At 32.2% G+C, this 24,372-nt stretch overlaps 1 long non-coding RNA gene and 1 other non-coding gene across 2 annotated transcripts in view; one reads left to right on the top strand and one right to left on the bottom strand.

The window, feature by feature from the left end:
* The window catches only part of LOC141455376 (uncharacterized), a 70,313-nt gene that overhangs the window by 6,795 nt on the left and 39,146 nt on the right, over positions 1 to 24,372 (top strand). The window lies entirely within an intron of this gene.
* LOC141456601 (U4 spliceosomal RNA) lies at positions 22,238 to 22,371 on the bottom strand. The gene has a single exon (XR_012459887.1). It is a non-coding gene; the product is annotated as a U4 spliceosomal RNA (small nuclear RNA).

Raw genomic sequence — 24,372 nt, 5'->3', positions numbered from 1 at the left:
TCCATAATCGATGTACTTTTTTTTTAAGGGTTTTCCCCACAATGAGGATTCCCTCGCCCAAACTAATTCCCTTCTCCAAACCTCTTTGTTCTTTGCGTCCTCTATTGAAACGCCATAACCAGCCATATCCTCCTTAGCCATCTTCAGCCTTGACAGCTTCGGCCTGCCTCTTCTCCTTCTTCTCTCTGGGTCCCATTCCATGATTCTTCTTGGAATCCTTTCCTCTTCCATCCTTGAAACGTGTCCGAGCCACTCCAACCTTTTCTCCGTAATTCGTTGGAGGATGTCCTTCTCTACTTCCATAGTCTTTCTTATCTCAGAATTTCGAACTTTTTCCAAACGAGATTTTCGAGCGGACCTTCTCCAAAAATCCATCTCGGTTGCCAACAATTTCCCTCTCTCTTGACTTCCTGGAGTCCATGTTTCACTACCGTACAGTGCAACGCTTTCGACTATGGATTTATACATCAGCCTTTTAACTGACAGTAGTATGTTACTGCTCCACAGTAGAGGATTAAGCAACCCTATGGCTCTGCGACCCTCAGAGATCCTTCATGACACTTCTCTTCTAGAGCCGCCATCTACTTCAAGGATGGTACCCAGATACCTAAAATAGTTTGAATTTTTAATTCTTTTCCCCTCGATTTCTAGTAGCCCTCCTTGGGTACTCATGAACTCAGTTTTTTTAAAATTTATAGCTAAGCCCCATTTTTTGTACTCCTGGGCTAGTCTAGTACACATAAAATTAGCGTCGTCTGAGTCCTCAGTAATCACCACCTGATCATCGGCGAAGAACAGATTATGTAAGTATTCGCCATTATTTATCTTTAATCCCAATGGTTTACAGCTGCGGGACCATTTACGAAGGGCTACATCTACATATATTTTAAATAATGTTGGGGAAAGGCAACAACCCTGAAGGAGTCCTTTTGATGTTCGGATCGATGTACTTTATTTAATAAATATTTTAAGGTGTAATATATACGATCAAAATTAGCATCACTTTAAAATTGAATTAGAGTAATAAGTTTCAGATTAATAAAAAATGTTCAGCATCCTTAAAATTATTAGATAAAATATATAATACGAATTAATTCTTTTAAAGAAAATACAGGAGACAAGTGACCTTCGATTATTGATTAATTTGCCATAATAAGAAAAGAATTTGTCAATTTTTTTTATATTTATTATTTTAAGAGACGTTTGAAAGAGATTTATTTTATAGGAGGACGTAATTCTCACAATTTACTGTTTATTTTATTTACCATTAAACAATAATTTTTAGTAGGCCTCGTTACATTTTTTATTTCTGACGGAAAACTTGTTAGTTATAGTAGTATCTTGAATGTGAAAAATTTAAATGATGAGAGATTAATTAATACCTCAAAAGATATTTGAGCTAGAGAAATTGAATTTAGAATATAAATAACAAGTAAATAAGAAAACCTCAGTCATCTGAAGTGTTAGTAGTAAAAAAAAATCAACCATTCTTATTGCAATAATTTGCCGCTAGGTTGCTCCACGTTATAGGGTGAAGTGAGAGGCGTTCATTTCTGCAAGTGCCGTTTCACATTTTATAGTTATTAATTTCGCGTCAGGGCGCAATTTCATTTTCGTCAGCTAACCAACTTTTTGGAATTAATTCACTTGAAATAATCACTTGAAACTGATTATTGTGAATTTCAGAATGCTGAATGGTAGGCATCTCGATATTGGTACCTCCATATATGCCATCTTGTTAGAAATTTGCTGAATTAAAGCCAATTTTTTAGGATTAAAAGTTCATATTTTGCACTGTGTGGTTATATGAAAGCTTTTTATTGAAGAACTTTATGCAAGAAGAGATCACAGGTAGGGGTACGGGTAAGAGGGTTATTGCAATAGGTTGAACCAAGGCAGATCTACTAGCATTGTCAGATATATTTAGGTCTAGAGCCGAAGTATTTACAGTTGGTTTAAGCCCCCTCAGCTTAATAAGGATATGAAGTCCCTTCGACGTTAAATTTCTCAACATTAGAGCAATAATTGAATTACATAAAATTTCACGATCAAAGTGTTTTTGTACCAAAATATTTTTAACAGTTCAATGATCTGCCATAATCCTCAAACTTCTACAGAAAAAAATAACACTTAAGAAATCTCCCGTGACAATTTAATTTCTTGAAAGTAGATACATTAACAGAACGGAAGTAGGGAAAGAATTAGAGCTCATCTGTGAGCTATTTAAGAGTGTAACACTTAGCTGTTTTTGTCGTGATGTTCAGCTTTGCATAATGTTTGGACCACACTGGCCGGAGTTCACCTAGTTTTCAAAGTATATACAAGCTGGAGAAATATTTATACACACAGTTACTTCATTTCACCTCTAAATAATTCACTGGGGAACATCGCGTCATTCTTTTATTTTTTTTTTGCAACAAATAAACTTTATAATCTTCATCTGGTCTAGTAAATAACTTTTTTTTTATTTATGATTATGCTTAATTTACTATTTAAGAAATCCTTATATTTCATTAAAATTGTAAAATGAGCTTTTTTCTTTCGCAACTCTTCAAGCAAAATTTTTAAATTTGAATTTGAACACTTAATCCATCACTTTTAAGGTCATAAATGAGTACCTGGCTTGACTTGCTTTGTATTGAGCTATTTTGAGACAATCTACCAATTTACATTTCGTATCAAAGAAATCGAAACCTCACTCACAAATATTGGACAAAAAAGAAAGGCCCCATTTACACAGAAAGTTTTATTAGAATCTCTACCTTTAGAGATAAGGTATATTCTAATAATAAGTTAGATGTGTACAACTTAAAATACGAACATTTATTGAGCGAATTAAGTGTTAACACTTCCTTCGACTTGATAAAGGTACCGGAAAAGATGAGAACCGCGGCCTTCGAAGATTACATTTCTTCCCATTATCCGGGCTCATATCGTTTATTTACAGATGGGTCCAAAATCAATAATAAAGTCGGAAGTGCTGTGTATGATCCGGTTCGGAACTATTTTACGATAATTAAATTAGAAGATGAGGCGTCCATCTATACAGCGGAGCTAATTGCTATTTTAACGGCTTTAAAATATATTTATTCGTTGTCGGAGAAAAAATATACCATTATTAGTGACAGCCAGAGTGCGTTGTGTAAATTATCACATATACACAACCAGTCTGCAGGAATGAATCACATTATCGCAGAGATTGTAGAAACTATTGCCATTTTTAAAGAGAAGGGAGTCTGCATTAATTTTTTGTGGGTAAGGGGTCATTGTGGTATAAAAGAGAATGAAATTGTTGATACACTTGCAAAGGAAGCCACCAATAGTGGGGAAATGGTTAATTATAAATTACCACACACTGATATCAAGGGTATAATTGCAAAAGCAGCACTACAAAAATGGCAGACAGATTACAATAATGGTGATAAAGGTAGATTCTATAAAACTATGGCAGATCAGTTACCTAGACAACCATGGTTTAAGGGAACTGTCACTAATAAATGGGTTGTTACGACAATAAGCAGGCTGAGAGCGAACCACGCGGTGTGCGGATCGTATCTACACAGGATCAACAAAAGGTCCTCTCCTCTTTGCGTAGATTGCAATGAGGAGGAGGATTTCAAACATGTAATAATGATATGTCCACGTTATGTGGTAGAAAGGAAACGCATGTTTGACGATATATACAGGTATTTAGATGCACCATTTCGCTACGAAGCCAATGCCAAAAAATAAAAAAATAAAAAAAAATAAAAAAATCGAAACCAATAATAATAATTAATAGTATAACTTTTAATCACTTTAAAATCTACATTACTAAGAGTGCATTATAAGTAAACTACGGCATGGGAAATTGTCTGCCAGAAGTTGGTATTAAATAAAAAACAATTGGCCTTAAGTAAATATGGGGTCTAATTTTTCTGAGATAAAAAAGAAAAATTCAAAAGAAATATATGGTTGACTAGAAAATGCATGCGGCATATTATACTGAGTGAGATACTTGATATGTTGATCTCGTAGTTTTCAAAAAAATAATAGTATTTTTAATTTTAATCAACATGAAAATAACTATACGGTTAAAATTTTCAAATTGTAGAAAATAGTAATGTAATTCTGTATTATGTACGGTAGAGGCCACGAATTGATATGCACAATTACAACTACAATTCGGGATTCAATCTTTCAGCAGATCATCGTGTTCCTCCGTGAGAACTTCGCGCGGCCAAAATATGATACGAATTTCTGATTAGAGCACTTAAACAAGAAATTAAAGACATCCACTTTAGCTTGGTTGTTGCATAGGGAACATACATAGTTCCACCTATGATGTATAGATACCAATATTTCGGCTGTTGTCTGGCAAACGACATAAAATTGCTTTACGATTTTTTTTTTTTTTTTTAAATTATTGCATTAAAATTTGCAACCGCTGGTGCGATAGTCCTCTGTGATAACAAGTAAATCTGATGATGTAAGAAAAGTTATGAAGTATTGGTGGCTTCTCTACGTGTCAAATATTGACCTCCTACGCCGAGTAACTCTAAGGCCAACGTCGTCTCAGTCCACAGTTGGGATGGTCAGGAAGAGACGAAAATTAAAGCTGACGAATGAAAGAGTTGGGATTTGGGGGAAAAGCGAGAATGGAATCGTGCCAAAATTGAGACTTTTACAAAAGGTTAGATCGGAGAGAATGGGTATTTTAAAGATATAGTATGGAGAAATTGGAATTCGGATTTTTGACTGAGGCGCTTGTAGCCGTTAGGTTTTTGAATGTGTGTATGAAATGCACAGTTCTCGTCCGTAAAGCGAAATCTGTTTCAGTAAAGCTCATATTACATAAATTCTTTGATTACCGTCAATTTTGATAGTCTTTCAAGGAGTCTTGCCAGTTAATAGTGGTGTTTTTGAGTACTTGCAAAATTTTTTTTTTAAAAAAATCTTAAATTGTGAAAATCTTTAATTCAATCAATTCTGATGGATAAAATATCCAAAGAATTTCAATCTTTTAGCCTATACCTACAATCAACAATCTTACGCAATATCACAATTATTTTTTTTGGCACAATAAGGAGGCGACCTCACAAAAAACTCTACATCTGTCCATTCCATGTGTCCCCAATCACCTTAAATTTTTATCAAATATTTTACAACTTTTTGGAGAGAATGTTAATTAATTTATTTATTTATGAATGCGTGAATTTTATGTGCTGCAATTCTAAACCGGTAATTTTATACATTTTAAAAGATTTCATAAGATTTTTATGGTTTTTTATGATGAAGATAATGTTGTTTTATGGTTTTATCAAAATCTTAAGACATTATGGCAGCCTCTAGTTTGAAATGAAAAAATCAGTAACTTTAGAATATTCTACGAAATCGTAGGTGAAGGTGTGCCAAGTCGTAATGTCCCGTCACTACTTTTCCAAAATCACTCTTCAATTATTTGGTATTCTTTCAATACTATTGTAAAAAGTTTAACTAAGTTTCAATACAAATACTACTAATGTATCATAAAAATACATCAAAATAGAAGTATTTGAATGCAACTAATTAATTATTCATTTTATGAAACCTTGACAGTAAAAAGGAAATGTTAAGCTATACAATTGTTTAGAACCTAACAGATAAAACAATACCAACAAATGGATAACATTCGACTTACTATTGTTTGAAGTTTGCCTCTTTATGGTGGTACTTTATGTGTATATTTATGAATGAGATAGATAGATAGATAGATAGATAGATAGTGTTTTATTTAAAAAAATAAAAGGAAAACTTACACTTTTTATAAACAAAAAACACTTAAGACAATGGACAATTTGTCCGTCTGCCAAGTTACCTTCTAATTGAAAATAAAATGATTTTTAATTATTACAAAATAAAATAAACTAATTAGTTTGAATTAAAAATAAAATGTACATTTGAACCTTAAAATTTTCAGGTCTTTTTACCTTCCTTACGACCTTCTTATAGGTCTTTACGTGAATGAATAATGAAGAATTCTTTATTCATTCATTATAGTGGTCTATTAAAAATTTTCTATATGTGGATGCCCTGGTCACGTACTGGTATAGATGGTTCCAGTTTTTACCATTTAAATATTGAATCACTTCCTCCCTTGACAACTGGGCTTTCCTCAACCACCTGCTACGGTACTCATTCAGCACAGGACATACCGCTAAAAAGTGAAAACAGTCTTCTTTTTCAGATCGATTGCACATGGTACAAAGTCCGCTCGAGTCCGGAGAAAAGGGTTTAAAATTTAGGTTTAACAGTTGGCATCTCGACCAATGATATATATAAATGTATTATAAATTTCAAAAAAGGATTTTTATATATTCGCCGACAAGGAGCTGGTGACCTGGTCTAGCTCAAGTATTCCACTCCATCTGATATGATAATAGTTACAACTTTCTGATCTACAAAAAAATATTATGCCTGTTAAATACAATTCAGTGCAGTATAATTCACTGAACTTAGAAAACTAACTAAAAATATAACTTGGAAATTTAGCCGCTTCGCTGAACTACACCTCGCTACAGAATATCGAAAATCTTTCTTGACATCTTTATTAAGATTGCTTGGTTATTATCTCTAATGTAGATTGTGCTAAATTATTAAATCTGTTAGATAGATCATCTTTACAAGATTCTGCTTAATTGATTGATCTCTGTAATCACATACTGATTTCCTGATTCGTCAAGATTTAACTGATTATTTTTTTTTTTTATCATAACCTCGCCCATCTGGAAGCAACAATAGTTATTTATTTAACAAGTGTGGAAAGTAGTACTTTTCCTCACACGAGGCAGGATTTGCACGCACGAGCGAGCGAAGCGAGTCTAGTGCAAGTGCAAATTGCCGAGTGTGAGGAAAATACTTTACACTCGTGTTAAATTTTATATTTTTACTGCAACCATTAGGGTTATTAACTAAAAAAAAAAACTTAACTGGAATCACTAGAATCCATTTTAAATTTCTATAAGGTAACACTATAACCTTTTTAACTGTTATAATTAAAAATATCTAATTATTTATTAAAGTATTATTTTTATTTCTATATTCCTTTCAATTTTTATTTTACTTTTTAATATTCGTTTTTTAATTATTTAGTTACGTTAAATAAGCTTATTAAAGTTTTACAGAAAATATTTAGTAACAAAACTTCTTATTTCAAGGAAGCACAATAAAATTTTTCCCCACTAGTGAGGTAAAGTTGGGCATTACACAGCTGATTTTAATTGAGTAATGAGAACATTCCTACATGGTTGCAGAAAAATTATAATTTTTCATACCATCAGATTTGTTTAAAAGATATTTTTCTGCAACCATGTAGGGAAGTTCTCATTACTCAATTAAAATCAGCTGTGTCATGCCCAACTTCCCACACTAGTGGGGAAAAATTCCCATTAGTGTCACTTTCCTCACTAGTGAGTGGAAAAACTTTATTGTGCTTCCTTGATATATGAAGTTTTGTTATTAACATAAATATTTTCTGTAAAACTTTAATAAGCTTATTTAACGTAACTAAATAATTAAAAAACGAATATTAAAAAATAAAATAAAAATTGAAAGGAATATAGAAATAAAAATAATACTTTAATAAATAATTAGATATTTTTAATTATAACAGTTAAAAAGGTTATAGTGTTACCTTATAGAAATTTAAAATGGATTCTAGTGATTCCTGTTTAGAAAACACTCCTCCATCAATAAAAGAAACAGCAGAAAATGTAATAAGTAATGTAAATACGTAAGTAATGTAAATAATTGTAATGTAACAATAAATGTTTATAATAAATAAATTACTTTTTGTAGACTGTAAAAATGAAATTTTTAATTTTTTTAGTTAATAAATCTAATGGTTGCAGAAAAAATATAATATTTAACTCGAATGTCAAGTATTTTCCTCACACTCGGCAATTTGCACTTGCACTCGCCTCGCTTCGCTCGCTCGTGCGTGCAAACCCTGCCTCGCGTGAGGAAAACTACTACTTTCCACACTTGTTAAATAAATAACTATTTTTAATAATTAACTATTTAGTTGGAAATTGATTCTAAGTGGTTTCTCCAATTTCCTTTAACGAACGAAATTCAATTTTTTTTTTAATCATGCTTATTACCTCCATATTGTTACGTAAAAATATGTTGATTTATTTTCTTCTGGTCATTTCTAATTTGGACTAATTTTTTCCTTGAATACTTCAGACTCAGCAATCGTCTAAAGACACTTCTTTTTTATCTACACTTACTGCTCTTTTTTCGTAAATATCGTCTCTGTAATCGCTTGCAATTATATTTGTTCAATTTTTTATTGTTAATATTTATTTATTTATTTATTTATTTATTTATTTTATTTATTTTATTTATTGCTTATAAAGGACAATGTCCTATAGCAAGGGTTTGGTTAGACATTTCAATACACAAGAAATAATTATACAAAAAAAGAAAAATTATCATCTGGTTAACAAATCGATTTACACAAAATAAAATTGCTCTTGGCTCTTAAAAAATAATGAAGAAATAATAACAAAAAACTGAAAACTGAAAATACACTTTAATGTAATGGAAATAATAATAGGAGCTATAACTTAGGTTTATGTTAACTATTATACTGATTTATTAATTAGAATGTTGTAGTTGACAAAATTTTGAATTCTATTATTGAAATTTAAATTTATTTATATACGTAAACACCTGCATTTAAAACGAGATTGTCAAGTCAGAATGAAATTTCTTAAAAATAGTACTGATGAGATGTAATTGTAATATAATATGACTTGTTTTGATTTGGGGTCTAATATTGTGTTCGGCCACTTCTCTCCCATATCATGAACTTTAAAATGTTGTCTGACTGACTGATAGAAGGGACATTCCACTAGAATGTGGTCGATGTTTTCTAATACTTTTAACGGACAGAGTTTGCAATTCAACTGAGGATTAATTTTGTGTGTCATGGATCTGGAGGAAATTTTTATGGCGTATTTACCGGAAGTCCTGACTTGAGCAAACAATCTGGTGAAATGAAAAGGTATGTCGCATGATAAATAGAACGGTACAGTAACAGAAGAATTGAGGATTTTGTAAGAGTGGCTATTGAAGTTAGAGTTAAATAAGCGTTCACAGTCCAAGGCCTGAAGATAATCACCGGAAGTCTGTAGAATTTTAGGAATTTTCTTTTTTAGGCTGTAACCATCATTCTCATATACAATTTCTGATTGACCTATTCTGTCTAAAATGGCTTTTAGTTGTGAGACCCAATTATATTTGTTCAATTTTTTATTGTTAATATTTATTTATTTATTTATTTATTTATTTATTTTATTTATTTTATTTATTGCTTATAAAGGACAATGTCCTATAGCAAGGGTTTGGTTAGACATTTCAATACACAAGAAATAATTATACAAAAAAAGAAAAATTATCATCTGGTTAACAAATCGATTTACACAAAATAAAATTGCTCTTGGCTCTTAAAAAATAATGAAGAAATAATAACAAAAAACTGAAAACTGAAAATACACTTTAATGTAATGGAAATAATAATAGGAGCTATAACTTAGGTTTATGTTAACTATTATACTGATTTATTAATTAGAATGTTGTAGTTGACAAAATTTTGAATTCTATTATTGAAATTTAAATTTATTTATATACGTAAACACCTGCATTTAAAACGAGATTGTCAAGTCAGAATGAAATTTCTTAAAAATAGTACTGATGAGATGTAATTGTAATATAATATGACTTGTTTTGATTTGGGGTCTAATATTGTGTTCGGCCACTTCTCTCCCATATCATGAACTTTAAAATGTTGTCTGACTGACTGATAGAAGGGACATTCCACTAGAATGTGGTCGATGTTTTCTAATACTTTTAACGGACAGAGTTTGCAATTCAACTGAGGATTAATTTTGTGTGTCATGGATCTGGAGGAAATTTTTATGGCGTATTTACCGGAAGTCCTGACTTGAGCAAACAATCTGGTGAAATGAAAAGGTATGTCGCATGATAAATAGAACGGTACAGTAACAGAAGAATTGAGGATTTTGTAAGAGTGGCTATTGAAGTTAGAGTTAAATAAGCGTTCACAGTCCAAGGCCTGAAGATAATCACCGGAAGTCTGTAGAATTTTAGGAATTTTCTTTTTTAGGCTGTAACCATCATTCTCATATACAATTTCTGATTGACCTATTCTGTCTAAAATGGCTTTTAGTTGTGAGACCCAATTATATTTAGTGTTAGAATCAGAGATATTGCGTAATTTGGTAAAACATAATTTTGGATATCTGTAGTTATTCATATTGAGTAAACACACCAACCAATTTAAAGTTAATTTTAGAATGGTATAATGGTATTGTTAATATTTTGATTACTGTTCATTATTTTTGGTGACTGATTCATAGTTTCAATTGGATGAAAAAATAACTTCCAGTTTCAGTCATTATATATTTTTATTATGCCGAGCTTTCGACCTAGGGACCTAGGTAAATTAGGTAAATAACTTTGTAAATTACGTTACATTATACTTATTAATTTCAATATCATTATTGTTAACACACTGTAAATATGTTCCACAGCCCTGAAGATGACCTAGTCCCTAGGTTGAAAGATCGGCATAATAAAGTTTATCATGACTGAAGCTGGCAGTTATTATTTCATACTGTTAATATATTGATTTAAATGTGTAAAAATATAACTCCTATAGTTACTGTGTCTAACTTTTCTTAAAGTATCTGTTGAAATATTTAAATTTAAAAAGCATTCTACCTGGCGACACCTTCAGACAGTACAGCTCATTTTGTTTATTTTCTCTTTCTTTAAACATCAGCATTTTTCTCTCACTAGCGTTTTAAATCTTTTAAAGCGATATTTGTTCCTTTTAACATGTGGGAAGCCACAAGGTTGTGGGAACTGGAATATGAATGAATACAAATTATTTGTGAATATCGATGATATAAAGTACAAAGATAGGTCTTTATTTGAAGGGTGTGCATGTGGTTATAATAGGTGTGAGTAAACATGCAGGGCCCCTGCATGTCCAGAGGTGGGTAGAAAGGGTGACGCATTCATCACATCGACTTGCGTGCACAACTTAACGTGATCACAAAATAACCTTTTTATGTTCACTCACACACTAACATATCATTGAATAAAAAAAAAGTGTATCAACTAGTTAAATCACTTATCAGTTCAGCTATAAGGCATTTCTTTAAATGTAAACACCATTCAGACAGAAGTTAGATTGTACTTTAAACCACTAGTACTGTTTACAGAAAAAAAATAAAATGGAGTATTATATTTAGTCAGGTGTCCTCTGTGGGATAAATACAACAAAATGAGATAATCTATTTTTGAATAGTATCAATGTTTAGCGCTCATAGGTTATCCTTATTCCCATTTGTGTACAATTTCGTGTAGTTTCATCAGCTAGGGTTCTTACAAGAACTTGGCTGTATCCAAAGAATTAAAGATTTTAGCAGACAAGACCACTTCGTCTTGTTCCGTTTTGTCTTGAACACCCGTCCAGCTGCTGGCACTTAGATTTTTCTCTTCCTAGGAGCTTCTTACAGCTCATTTTCCAAACGTTCGACTGTACTCAAAAGAATGCGGAATTAATTCGTCTTTCGATTTTTTAGACAAATAACTTCTTATGCTGATTTTAAATGGTTCTTTTCATTCAACTTGAAACCAATAAAAAAGATGGTTCTATACCCTGGATGAGCAGACTGAAATAATGTTCTAAAAATCTTTTTTTCTTTTTTTTTTTTGAGTAAAACATTTTCGGAGACATTTCTGAAAAAACACCAGCTCTTTTAATGACCCCTTAATTTATACTTTTAATAACTCTTTGTGGCAGAGCTTTCATTAAAAATTTACAACCATTTGTCTTGTGTTTCTGTAGCACACTTTTTAGTCCGATATATTAATTATCTTAAAATTAGCACTTCTTTCTTTAAAATTTAAAACACTAAACAACTATCTCCTGATATCTTTATAATCGAATCGATGACACCTGGAATAGGCTAATTCTAAACTTGTCATACCAAAAGACAATTATTTCAGACATTAGCAATGAAATCTAAAATGAGCGCACAATACTTAATAACAGTAACGGTATTCCACAAGGTTTAAACTATTGACCCAGTCTTAATTACATCGTTTATTAACTCTTATTTTTCACAAGTTAAATCGGTTGGACAGCCTATGCATAGGAAATGAGCGTGGCAAAATTCCTAAAGGTAGAATAGATTAAAAAAAAATATTTTATTTTGCTATTAGAGCTGAGCTATACTAAGTAATGGTAATTGTTCATGACAATAAAATTCTTAATGTTCGCAAATTTCAATTTTTAAAATTATGTTCTGTTTTATATTTATTTCAAAATCTATTAAACATTTCAGTTTTGAGTGTTTTCAAATTAAAAGATTGCAAAATTATTTCATTTTTTTTTTTTTAAATTAGCAGGTTGTTAACAGGTCTGTTTGGTAACTAATTTGTCCATTAACATCACCATAATTTTAAACACCCATTTTAACACGAAAGAAAAGGTGTGTTAACGTTGTAATTCAAATTCTTTAATTAAAGAATAGTATTTATTTAAAAATTATTCATTATATTTATTCTATTATCGGCTTTAAGAATATATATTATACATATTTTAAGCAATTTATAAGCATACAACGTTGTCGAGGGTAGTTCTACTTTCAATTCCCAGTAAATTTTAATGTAAAGTGACCATATGTTAGCTGGCCACCAATTTGTTAACTGTAACTACTTTCCAAATTTCAAATTAAGTTTTATTAACTACAAACAAGGAAAGTATTGCGATGTCTCCTAATTTATTAGTTAGACGAAAATATCTAATGAAAAAATAGGCATTACTTCACTATTTTTAAGAGAAAAAATTATTAAAAAGAAAAAACAAATCTGTCGCGAAAAGAAACCGATTGGACCCTCCATTATTACCATTCCTCAAGGTTCTAAGACATATTTTCCAACATACGCAAACATTATCTAGATCATGAAATGCCCATTACCTCCATTCTCAAAATGACTAACAAGAAATTTTTATTTTGTAAACTTAAATGTACGGAACCATTACGGGTTTCATCGATTTTTATTTCATATTTTGTACAAAATGTTTTTGGACAAATTACGCTTTAAATAACCAACTTGCTCACCTTGTAACTTTCCTCCAGCTGTGCGAGACTGAAACGTAAGTGAAGTCGAAATCTCTTCATCAAAACTGATTAATTACCCCTCTGATGGTGGATGGACCAAGACTGATAAAAATCGAAGATATTATTCATCACTGTGGAACTAACCACATTTTGTATATGAATTTTGGCTAAAAAGTTTCTTGGAATAAAAATTATAGATTTGCTTGTAATGTAATGGTGAAAACGATGGTAAGAGTCAATCATTGGAGACATTTTTGAGAAATCCCCAAACAAAATAGTGAATTTAGAATCTGTTTGAGGACTTTCGATGGCTAAGTAATGGTCAAGTTTCTGGGTAGACCCAAATCTGGGTATGAAGTTTTAACTTTGGGCTACTTTTCTAATCTTAGAAATTTAGTAAATACAAACACACATACCGAGCTCTAAAAACCAACTTTTTTCCCAATTCAGGGAATATAAAAACAAATACATTATTTTCGGTAAAAAACGTGATTACAAAAATTTAGCATTATCGCATTACTTTCCTTACTTAGTAAGAGAGATTAAAGTAATAAGTAAATTTAGTAAAGCTTATTTTTTTTAAAGTGGAATTTAACGTCCTAGTTAACCTGGACGGAAGCGGCTAGCCAACATACTCAATTAACAATTTCTTATATTAATCATTAAATAAAAAACTAAGTCCTAGAACGGAGTATCGAACTTATAGTATTACTACAATACAGGTAGTCCTCGACTTACGACGTTGATCCGTTCCTACGCTACGTCGTAAACGTTTTTTCGTCGTAAGTCGGAACATACGTAAACTGTACCATATACAGTACAGTACTGTATTACCATAATAACAGTACAGTACTTTAAGCACTTAGCCTATCCTAACACAGTACCCTACATAATTATCAAAAAACACATATAAAATACTGTACAGTACGTTTAATAATGAAATGAAACAGTAATAAAAAACAGTAGTGTACTTTACGATATCTAATTTCACTTCCATGGTGATGGCCTTCCTTTTCTTCAATGCACTGCCATCAGAAGAGTCTGCCTTACGTTTGGGAGCCATAATGAAGGGCAAAAAAGTGATCGTGACAACGATATTAATGGCGTACTGGGATGCTGGTGATGCCGTCTTCCTTGGTCCCGAGCCGCTGCACACCAAATCACGTACAGTAGTTCGCGGGGCTTTTCATAGTACATACTGTACAGTATTATACTGTAAATGGGAGTCGTAACCACAAAACGTAACTCGAGACCGTCATAACCTGAGGACTAGTCTGTACAACTTAGTTTTGCGGGGCTAGCCTCTAACCGCTCGGCTATCCTGGTGACTAGTATGAGAGATTAATATACCCATTAAGCATTGCTTACCTAATTCCAAAGCATTACCAGACTGTAGTAAATAATAATAATATTATTCAATAAACATCGCCATAAAGATCAAATTGCCTGCTTGACCCCTAACCAACCACCATCAGCGATCCTCTTAATAATATTATTCAACTGCCATTTACGCTACCCTTAACGTTATTAACATCATATGCTACAGTTACGCTTGGCTAATCTTTTACTTGAATATTCATGAATTTCGTAAGCGGCACGTGAGCTACCATCACTAACAATTTGACTAAATGATCTTGCCCAGATGGTTCCAACCAGCTGACACCTGTTAGAATCACATACCATAACATCCCCTGCTAGAATATCCTCTTAAACCATCGCATTACCGGACATTCAACAGTATTGATATTTTAGTACATCGTTTCCTGTTTAATAGATATTTATTTTGCCTAAAACAATTTTCTCTATTTTTGTTATAAAAAGGTTCTTATTTTATTTTATACTTGCTTGTAATAAAAACTATTTTTGTATACCACGAACTCAAAAATGTGCCTGTATTCTGACTGCTCCATTTAGAGGTAAGCACTATTGAATGAAGACTTCCTGAAGATAGTGAAACGCTTGCATAAGAAGAACATTTAAGTCCTGCATATTCTTTATTTTATTCTTCTTAGCATCCTGGAAGGTTTCTGACTTTTAACCAACATCAGAGTACGATTTAGCGTAGACATTTCGACTTCACTTACATTACCGTAACGCACTACTTTTGCAGTTTTAAAGTGGTTTAAAACTTGGTACTTGGTTTCCTACATATGTAGCAAATGTAATCAACAAGTTTAGTGTTAGACGATAATGTAAGTGAAGTGGAAGTAGAAAATAAAATTATTATTCTGGAACTATTGTCCCCTAAGAATAAGTGTCAAGAATACAAATGCAGTTGGAGGCCCTATTAGTTTGGCCAGTATTTATAAATAAAAATAAGTATTTACAAAAATAAAAATAAAAATTAATGAAATAAAAGAATACAATTATAATTTCGGAGAAAGCTGGTTAGCAAAGAGATAATTGAACACAAGGGATTTATAGATGGAAATGGTAGGAGCATGGCGGACAGATGAAGGTAAGGAGTTCCAGAAAGAGGTAGCGCGTATTAGAAAGGATTTGTCGAAGGATGAAGCACGGTGTGAAGGAATGTAGAGATCGGAGGAACGAGATCTAGTATTGCGAGAATGGATCGAAGATTTGAACTTGAAGAGTTCGGAAAATATAAGATGGCCTTTTGAGATTGGATAATTTGGTAAAGGAATGAAGTCAAAAAATCCTGGCGGCAGAAAAGCCACTTCAAATCTTCGTAGTAGTGCGAAATGCAAGGAGTCTCTGGGAATGCTGAAAATAAATCTTATGAAGCAGTTAATGAGGCGCTTGAGCTTAGCTTCACTAGAAAGACCGCGCGATACACTAAGCAACCATAGTCGAAATGGGCGCAATGAGAGAGGAAACTAGGAGTTGCCGGGTCCTTAATTGGAATTTGAAGTCGAAATCTCTACACCGAATTGATTTCTCTACCTCTGATGATGGGGATAAGTCCGAAACCTGTGAGGGATACAATAAACATTCGTGCTACGGCGGAAAGAATCAAAAGGCATTGTCCCAGCACTGCGGATCTAACCACTCAGAATCTTGTTTATATTTATGGTGTGTGGCAAGATTCTTTGGACATTATTTACATTAAATAATACCTATATATTTACGTAGCAAGCCAGAAAGAATAAATCTAGAGAAGTAAGATACATTTTTATAGTCTGAATGGTAATGGTGAGGTTACATATTTTGAACTAAGCGCTACCTTAAGAGAGTATTTTATATTTATATTATTTCTTCTTCCTTTTTTCTCCCCTTGAACCAAAATTGTGGATAAAAAGATGGCGTTGAAGGAGGAGAAAATATTGCTGGACTCGGCGGACGTCTGGTGACCTAGTGGCCTCTGCCCCCTGTTACTCTGACCTGGTCCGTTATCGTTACTTACGTTCAAACCAGAGAGAGAAAAAGGACCTCCCTAAACTTCATTACACACACACACACACACACACACACTTAAAACCACCCGGAACATGACACATAACGCTCACAGACAAAACCTATATATACCCATATATACATTGCTATTTATTTTGTTGATCTAAATTTACAAAACTGTGCTAAAACCACATTTGTCTTTTGTTATTGTATAGAATAATGTGGCTTTCTTACAAACTGCTGTTGTCAAACTGAAGCTATAGAGGACAGCTAAATAAAAATGCTACTAAAGAAACGCCACAATCTGTTCTCCTGTTCTTCTTACATACTTAATTACATACAAGTAAAAATATCCAAAAAAGATTCAATGTTAAATTAAATAAGTTATAGATTTATTTATTTTCAGCCAGATCGCAATTACAGTCCTAAAATACATTTTAGATTCACATATTAAAAATAAATTTGGTAGGAATCCTCTCAAGTCTTTTCTTGCTACTATACTCAAGGTTCGAACTCATTAATGTTCCTCGAACTCGGAGTATTAGACCCATATTAATTCTCACCAAAATTGTAGTTAGTAAAAACCGTACATTACCCTGAAATGTAACATTACAGAAAAGGCCACCTAAACCAATATGGAGTTTATAGAAAAGGCTGAGGTCCATTTTCGAGAAAGTGAATAATATATTAAATAAATACATACCTCCGGATAATGAATTGTTTTGCCAAATCGATTATAGCAATCGATTCAATAAATAAAAGATAGTTTCCTATTTAGATGGCACTTAAACGTCAACCTCTCTCACACCCTTTCTCCCTGAAGAACATTAAACGAATTTACTGGAAAAATCTTTAAAATATAAGTTGAAATAAAAAATAAGCAGCTGAAAATGAAATCGTAAAAACCGTTTTCGAGATAATATTAAGATACTATACAATTAGGATCTTTTTATTCCCTCACACCGTACTTCATCCTTTGACAAATTCTTCCTAATACGCGCTACCACTCTCTGGAACTCCTTACCATCATCTGGTCGCCATGCTCCTACCCTTTCCAGCTTTAAATTCCTTCTGTTCTACCCAGCTTCCTCAATAATAATTGAATGCATTTATTTCCTTTAATTAAAATTCTTATTTCTGTAAATACTTGCATATTTTTTTGTATACAAATATCTGAAATATAGGCCAAACCAATAGGGACTCCAATTGTACATGTTTTTATTCTAAAGGGACAATAGTCCCAGGATTTTCTTTCTTTCAATTATTTCAGTGAAGTATCACTTCCAATTAATTGATTAAGGTAAAACCTAATAATGGGGTCTCCTTAAGCAAAGTATCAATTTTTTTCTTCCTGCAATTTTCCCCTTTAAAAGTAACGCTGGATTCAGACAGACTGATAGACAAATCCACACAAAAACAGAGGAAATTTTTTTTAAACTATTTTTATTTCGAACTCTAGAGGGTGGAAACTCAAAACAGAAAATCTTCACAATTTCTGTAATTTCAAACCTTGTAAAAATAATAATAATAATGTATCATTTAAATATTTAATAATATAGTTAAGTATTCCCCTAAATTACTATTAAATAGGTCTAAGTCGGAAAAATGGAAATCAATCTTCATCAGAGGCCGTAGATTGCTCCACTTATTAAAATAGTCCGATTCTTCACGACTCGTGGGCAAATTAAACTTTTGCTCTGCTGTAAATAATTAGTTGTACATGGAATTTTAGTAATTCAAGTAATGCGGGGGACAATTTGTTAAATGAAGACTCCAACAAATCTTGAACAAATCCTGAGCACCCCCAATGAGTCTATAAATGCAGAACTTTATGGTGTTTGTAACAACTAATATTTACGATTTACAAAATAATCAGTAACTTTTTCGGCCAAGTGCAGTTTTTTTCCAAGACTTGAAAACTTCTAAAATTTCCATTTGAATCTTATAATTTAGAAAATTAATTGCAAAAAAATTATTACAGATTCAGATAACCTCAAAGAACAATTTTAATTTGATTAACTGTAACTTTGTTGTTAATAGTAGCAGATTTAGGATGTGAAAATTTAAATTAGGAAATCTACAAGTAGAAAGTCGGATGGCGTGCATAAAATAATGAGTTAAATAATAATTAAATTTATCATAATAAATAATAATATACATAAATGAAATAACCGTTAACATTATTATCCACAGGTTGAATTTGTTAGCCACTTAACTAGCCAAACAGATCTCTGTTATATTCTCCACGTTCAGTATGTGTCACATAAATTTAGATACAATCCTTTACTTTATTTCGACTTTGAGAAATTAAGATAGCTGTATAAAAATGGAATGGTGAGAGGTATAGGGGAACCTTTTAACTGTTTCCCAACTTTATTGTACTGACCCCCTCCGCCTAGCCTTCAGTGGACCAGATTAGCCCAAAGATGTATGACTATTGTAACTTAGATATAACTACAATGTTGGTTATAAATAAAAAAAATAAAACACAAATCAATGTTATAAATGAATTATACTTTTTAAGAACATAAATTAGTTTACTTAATTTAAATGGACAGATTTTTTATCTGCAGTTATAAAAATAAAACTAGAAAAATAAACAAAAAATATAAAAAAAAGTTATTTGAAATTCTCTCCTTAAAATTTGACAACTCAACAAACAAGGCTTATGTCAATTAGAGCAAAAATAATTTTAGAGGTGTCTTTTTTTTACAAAGATTGATCTCGTTTTTAGGATTATTACTTAAAAATATTGCTCTAAATATTCTCAATTAGATTAATGAAATATGTTATTGTGCGTTTTAATTTTTGATAAGGTTATTGCGCTATTTATTCAGAAACGTCTTGCTCTTAAGAAATGGTTTAAGCCAGAGGTCGGCAACGTTTTTAATGTAAAGAGTGAAATTCTAAATTAAAAATTCATGGCGGGCGCCAACTATTTTTTGACCTAACAAATATATAAAAATAATATTCATATTTATAAAACATGTTCATTTATTTATTTTATAATTTATAAATTTAATTACAGAACAAGGTTATTATTAATCTTAAATAAAAAAGAAGAGTGTTTGTAAGTATATTAAAGATGGTGGCAAGAGCAATGACATATTTTTTATATAAAATTATTTTAATGGGATATTTGGGTTGCCATATCATCTGCAATTTTTTCATAATCGATCATATACAACGAATTACCCGCTCTTAAACAGTTATCTAAATGTGCATCCGTAAGCTGTGATCGATATTTAGATTTTAAATATGTCATATTTGAAAAAAGGGCTTCACAATTATAGTTAGTTCCACAGTATGAAAATATTTTTAGAGCGCATTTTCTCAAAATAGGAAAACTTTCCTCAGTAACTAATTTCCAAATTGATTTATCAACATAATGTGATTTTAAAACAATATCATTTTGCAAATTAATTATTTCCATTTCTAAGTCCTGCATGTTAGTAACATCGAAATAATTTGAAATTTTGGAAATGGATTGACGAAAAATGGAATTACTGATTCTAACGGTAGAAAATCTTGAAATCTCGAGGAAAATTCGATTATTAATGTATCAATGGTTTTTATGTACGATGTAGTGTCAAATTCATCAACACTCAAATTTAAATTAATTTTCAATTATTCGTTTGATATTTTGAAAGTGAGACAAGGAATTTTTCAACAAATGCGCTTTTAACAATTCCAACTTACATTTGAAAGAATTAACTGCGCTAATCGTATCAGCAATATGGGAACTCTTTTTTTCACTCGGCATTGAAATAATAAGTACGTTTTCTTTTCGATGAGTCCATAATAGGGATGGCATAAACCTGTGACAAACTCTCTTGATCTATGCTCTCTTGTGTACTGACTACTACTGACATGATTGCTCAGTTCATTTCAGTTCAACGCGTAAGCGCGTCACCGTTGACGTACAGTAGATTCAAGAAATTTTAAAATTTACGTTTTGAATTTCTTGTCTAAATTAACAATAGTTTAAGGGCGCACTAAAATTTATTGAAGGGCGCAGTGGCGCCCGCGGGCGCCGCGTTGCCGACCTCTGGTTTAAGCAAAGAATTCAGCTGAACGAAAGTAAATATCAGGAAGTTACTTCTATTCATAGAAGAATTGCTTTCCTTTCTCTTTATTACAACAAAATACCTCTTCCTGCCACTGATACAGTACATATACCTTGGGATATACACCTTCGAGCGTCGAGGGACTTGAAATCCCTGATTTAGAATACTGGAAATGAAGAATAAGCTTCAGAAAATGGCAACGAATCCTAGAAAAACATATCTTAACTGTTATAACAAAACAAACGTGTACTTTATACTTCACCAATCAAAGCGATCTGGAATTACGGTATCGAATACGGTGGTCCAACCTAACGATACAGCCTTTACCGCATCCATTCTACCAGACAAAATATCCAAGCTATCCTACAGAATAAACCGAGATCTATTACTTAAAAATCCAAATCATGAAACCACATTCTTTTTCTAGTTAAAAAAAGCAAATAAAATAACAAAATGAAAGAAATATTTATCATATTAGAATAACAGATTGTAGTTTATTAGTTCCTTTCACCGTCAGTAGTTTACCAGGTAGGGCGCTACAGGACAAATTATTAAGAGATAACTGTTAGTTGTGAGTACCATGACAACGGCCATCATGTATGATATTAATAAAGAGTATGGGCCAAGGTAATCTCAGGTAATTTATTTAGTTTGTTGTTGAATTAGTTTACATGATCTCTCCACTGATTGTCCAGTCCTTCAGACAACATCGTTATTAATATTCCCAACTTCACTGGGATCTTTGGTTCATTTATGATAGATTTATCCTCTCTTTGACTCTACAGCCTCTGAAGGGAGTTGGCCTCCATAGACTCGAGGCCTACCTTCTTCAGAGACTTTCTCCAAAATTTCTTAGTCCTTCTTCACTTCCACAAGCCATTTCCTCATAGCTCTTACGTTTCCATCCTTTCTCGTATGTCTTATTTTCTTTTTAATCCCTTGATACAATCCAAAAATTACTCCTTTCATTAAATAAGTACTAGCCTTTGGTATTATCAAATGCACCGTGCGAACAGCCTTTAAGCAATAACTTTGAAGAAAAAAAAAACGAAAAATACTAACAGGTTGTTTCTAGTATCAAAATTCTGTTCAAAATTAGAAATCGGAATGGCACGGCAGGTTCAGAAATCTCTACAGGATGGGCTTATTTAAACCGGAACCTCTGTGGAACATTTTTCTGCTGGAAAGGAATCGGCTTCTCATATCCTGTTTGATCGGCGTTGTTATCACGAGTTTGTGTACTGAGCTATTTGGCTCTGTGTGGCCAAAGATAATTTCACAATAATGAACAGATCTTGCAAATTGTAAAGAGGGTTTACCTACTAGACTACCATGGAGGGTTCATAACCCTCTCTGGTGTTCTTGGGGAATAGGACAATTCTTACCGATTTCGTATTTCCGTTCGTATTTAAAAAAAAAAAAAAAAAAAAAATCCAGTATTCCAAACTTCCTTCCTGAGCCAACCAACTCTCCTGAAGGTTTTTTAGAGCCTAACATTAATCCTTTTGATTGGGAGTCAGGTAACTCTGATGGCTAAGGACTACCAACTGGTTGGAAAGCCTTTTACGCTGAAGAAAGTGTACGTAAATATGTATATTCGTTCGTTGTATTATTTTTTTTAGTACTTCCTTTTAATTTACGCCCAACTACCAAATTAAGTGTCGTGGACGGAGGCGACCAGCAAACATACTTTACTGTAAAAGTTTCAACTAGCAATAATCGCACCTCAGAGACCTTCATTGGTTCCGATATTGCCACTGCGCAAAGTTAAAGCCGAGCAGTTAGAGGCGAGACCTGCAAAGCTAATATGTATTGTGGTATTGGGTTCGATTCCCGGTCTTAGGCCTTGCATTTTATTTAATGGTTAATAAAAGAAATTTACAGTTAAGTATGTTTGCTAGTCGCCTCCGTCCACGACACCTAATTGGTAGTTGGACGTTAAGCCCCGCCTGAAAAAATAGGCTATTATTTTACTTTTTTACTACTTTACTGTAAATTTCTTTTATTAACCATTAAAAAAAATCTAAGGCCTAAGACCGGGAATCGAACCCAGTACCACAAAACATATTAACTTTGCGGCCTCGCCTCTGACCGCTCAGCTACCACGGCGCCTTCGTTCATTGTATATTAATGTATATATAAGTTTATTTGTTGCATTTAGTGTGTAGTTCCAAAATAAATAAAAAACGGGGGTCATTGAATTGTGCATTTTCAGTAAAAACTTATAATCGAACCTGTACACTGTTTGTGGTAATAACTCTTTCGAGTAATAAAAAAAACAAGTAGAAAAGCTCGTCAACATTAATTGGTGATTTGTCTCTCGGTTTATTAGTAATGCATAAATTTAATAATATGTATTTATTCAACTTGCTTGGCTAATCAATTCAAAACTAATTCATGTCCACCATAGTTGTTTAACTCTGTCTTCCCATTGAAATAGCGCATAGATTTTATAATCCGTACAACCGGCAAAAATTTGCACTACTACATAAACAAACAAGAATCACTCGTTTCGATTCTCTACATCGATTTATTCCCAGTTTATAAATATTCATTATTATGGAATGTGTGGAAGAATTATTTATCACTTGCCGTACTTATTATTTGTAATGTAACTTCTATAATAATAAATTTGTTTTAATATCAAATTATTTTAATTTAATGAACGTATTGAACAGGTTAGCTAGAGAGGAAAAAATCTGTGTATATAATGTTACTCGGTTCTACTCTTGTTCTATAAAATGTAAACACAATTTTAATTAGTTATTCTAATTCTGTATTAAGGATAAATTATACGTGACAACTACTTTCTCCTAAAACTGGTCCCAACTTACATGCACTGCATCGTTTTTTTTTGTTCCAGCTGAGATGGTTTGGTTTAAACCAGACAAAAGATATATACATTGATTTGCTCTAGATTCTCTTATAATATTAACTAGAAAATAATAATAATAAAACAGGATACGTTGTACACTATACGTACATTGACTTTATTTCATCGTGATAATTATTTATTTACACAAGCACAACAATAGATGATTAGGCTCTGTATATACATATAAAAATTAGAACAAAGAGGTATCTATTTAAGTCTAGACACTGTACACCTTAAACAAAAGGTGAAATCCTTAGTTAATGTTCGTGTGGTCCTTGCTTGCTTGCCAGCAGAGTTTCGTATTGTATTGTAGCTTATAAAATTTTTTTGTCTGATTCTGATTAGATAAATTTCCTTTTCACTTTCTTTTAATTTAATTATCAAAGTATGCTTCAAGTAAAATACCAAAAACTCCCTGGTTAACTGCCATGGGCACTGAAATTTGACTTACATTTTACAAAGGGTCGGCCAGAAGCTTACTTCATCCAGACCAAGAAGATCTTACTCTGGCACTTATTCATCACACCAAGCGATGAGTGAGTATTGCCATTGTGTCCAATTTTCTAAATTGAGTGATTACAGAAAATAATTTTGCTTCTAAATTATTAATTTGGTTTCAATAGCAAGTCACTATCATCGAATGAGCTCTGTAAGGTATTCAGAAAGTTTAAGGACGTCACTGCTGTACCTAAACTTCTTAAATCAGCGATCTGTCTACCAATCCTGAAACTCCACTAAAAAGTACAGCAAACATAAGCCATTTTTTTTGCTTAAAACTTAAATCCTCTAAAAATTAAAAAATCAGAACATCTGAGCGATATTTTCCATAAAATATATTGTATTACAATAAAATAATGGACATGAAGTTTAGTGATTTCATGAGGACATGATAAAA

This window comes from Rhodnius prolixus, unplaced genomic scaffold, assembly GCF_049639745.1.
Source record: "Rhodnius prolixus isolate KJV_2025 unplaced genomic scaffold, Rpr scaffold_4, whole genome shotgun sequence".
NCBI classification, from domain to species: Eukaryota; Metazoa; Arthropoda; class Insecta; order Hemiptera; family Reduviidae; genus Rhodnius; species Rhodnius prolixus.
The sequence above is the reverse complement of the archived record's forward strand: the minus strand, read 5'-3'. Positions and strand labels throughout refer to the sequence as shown.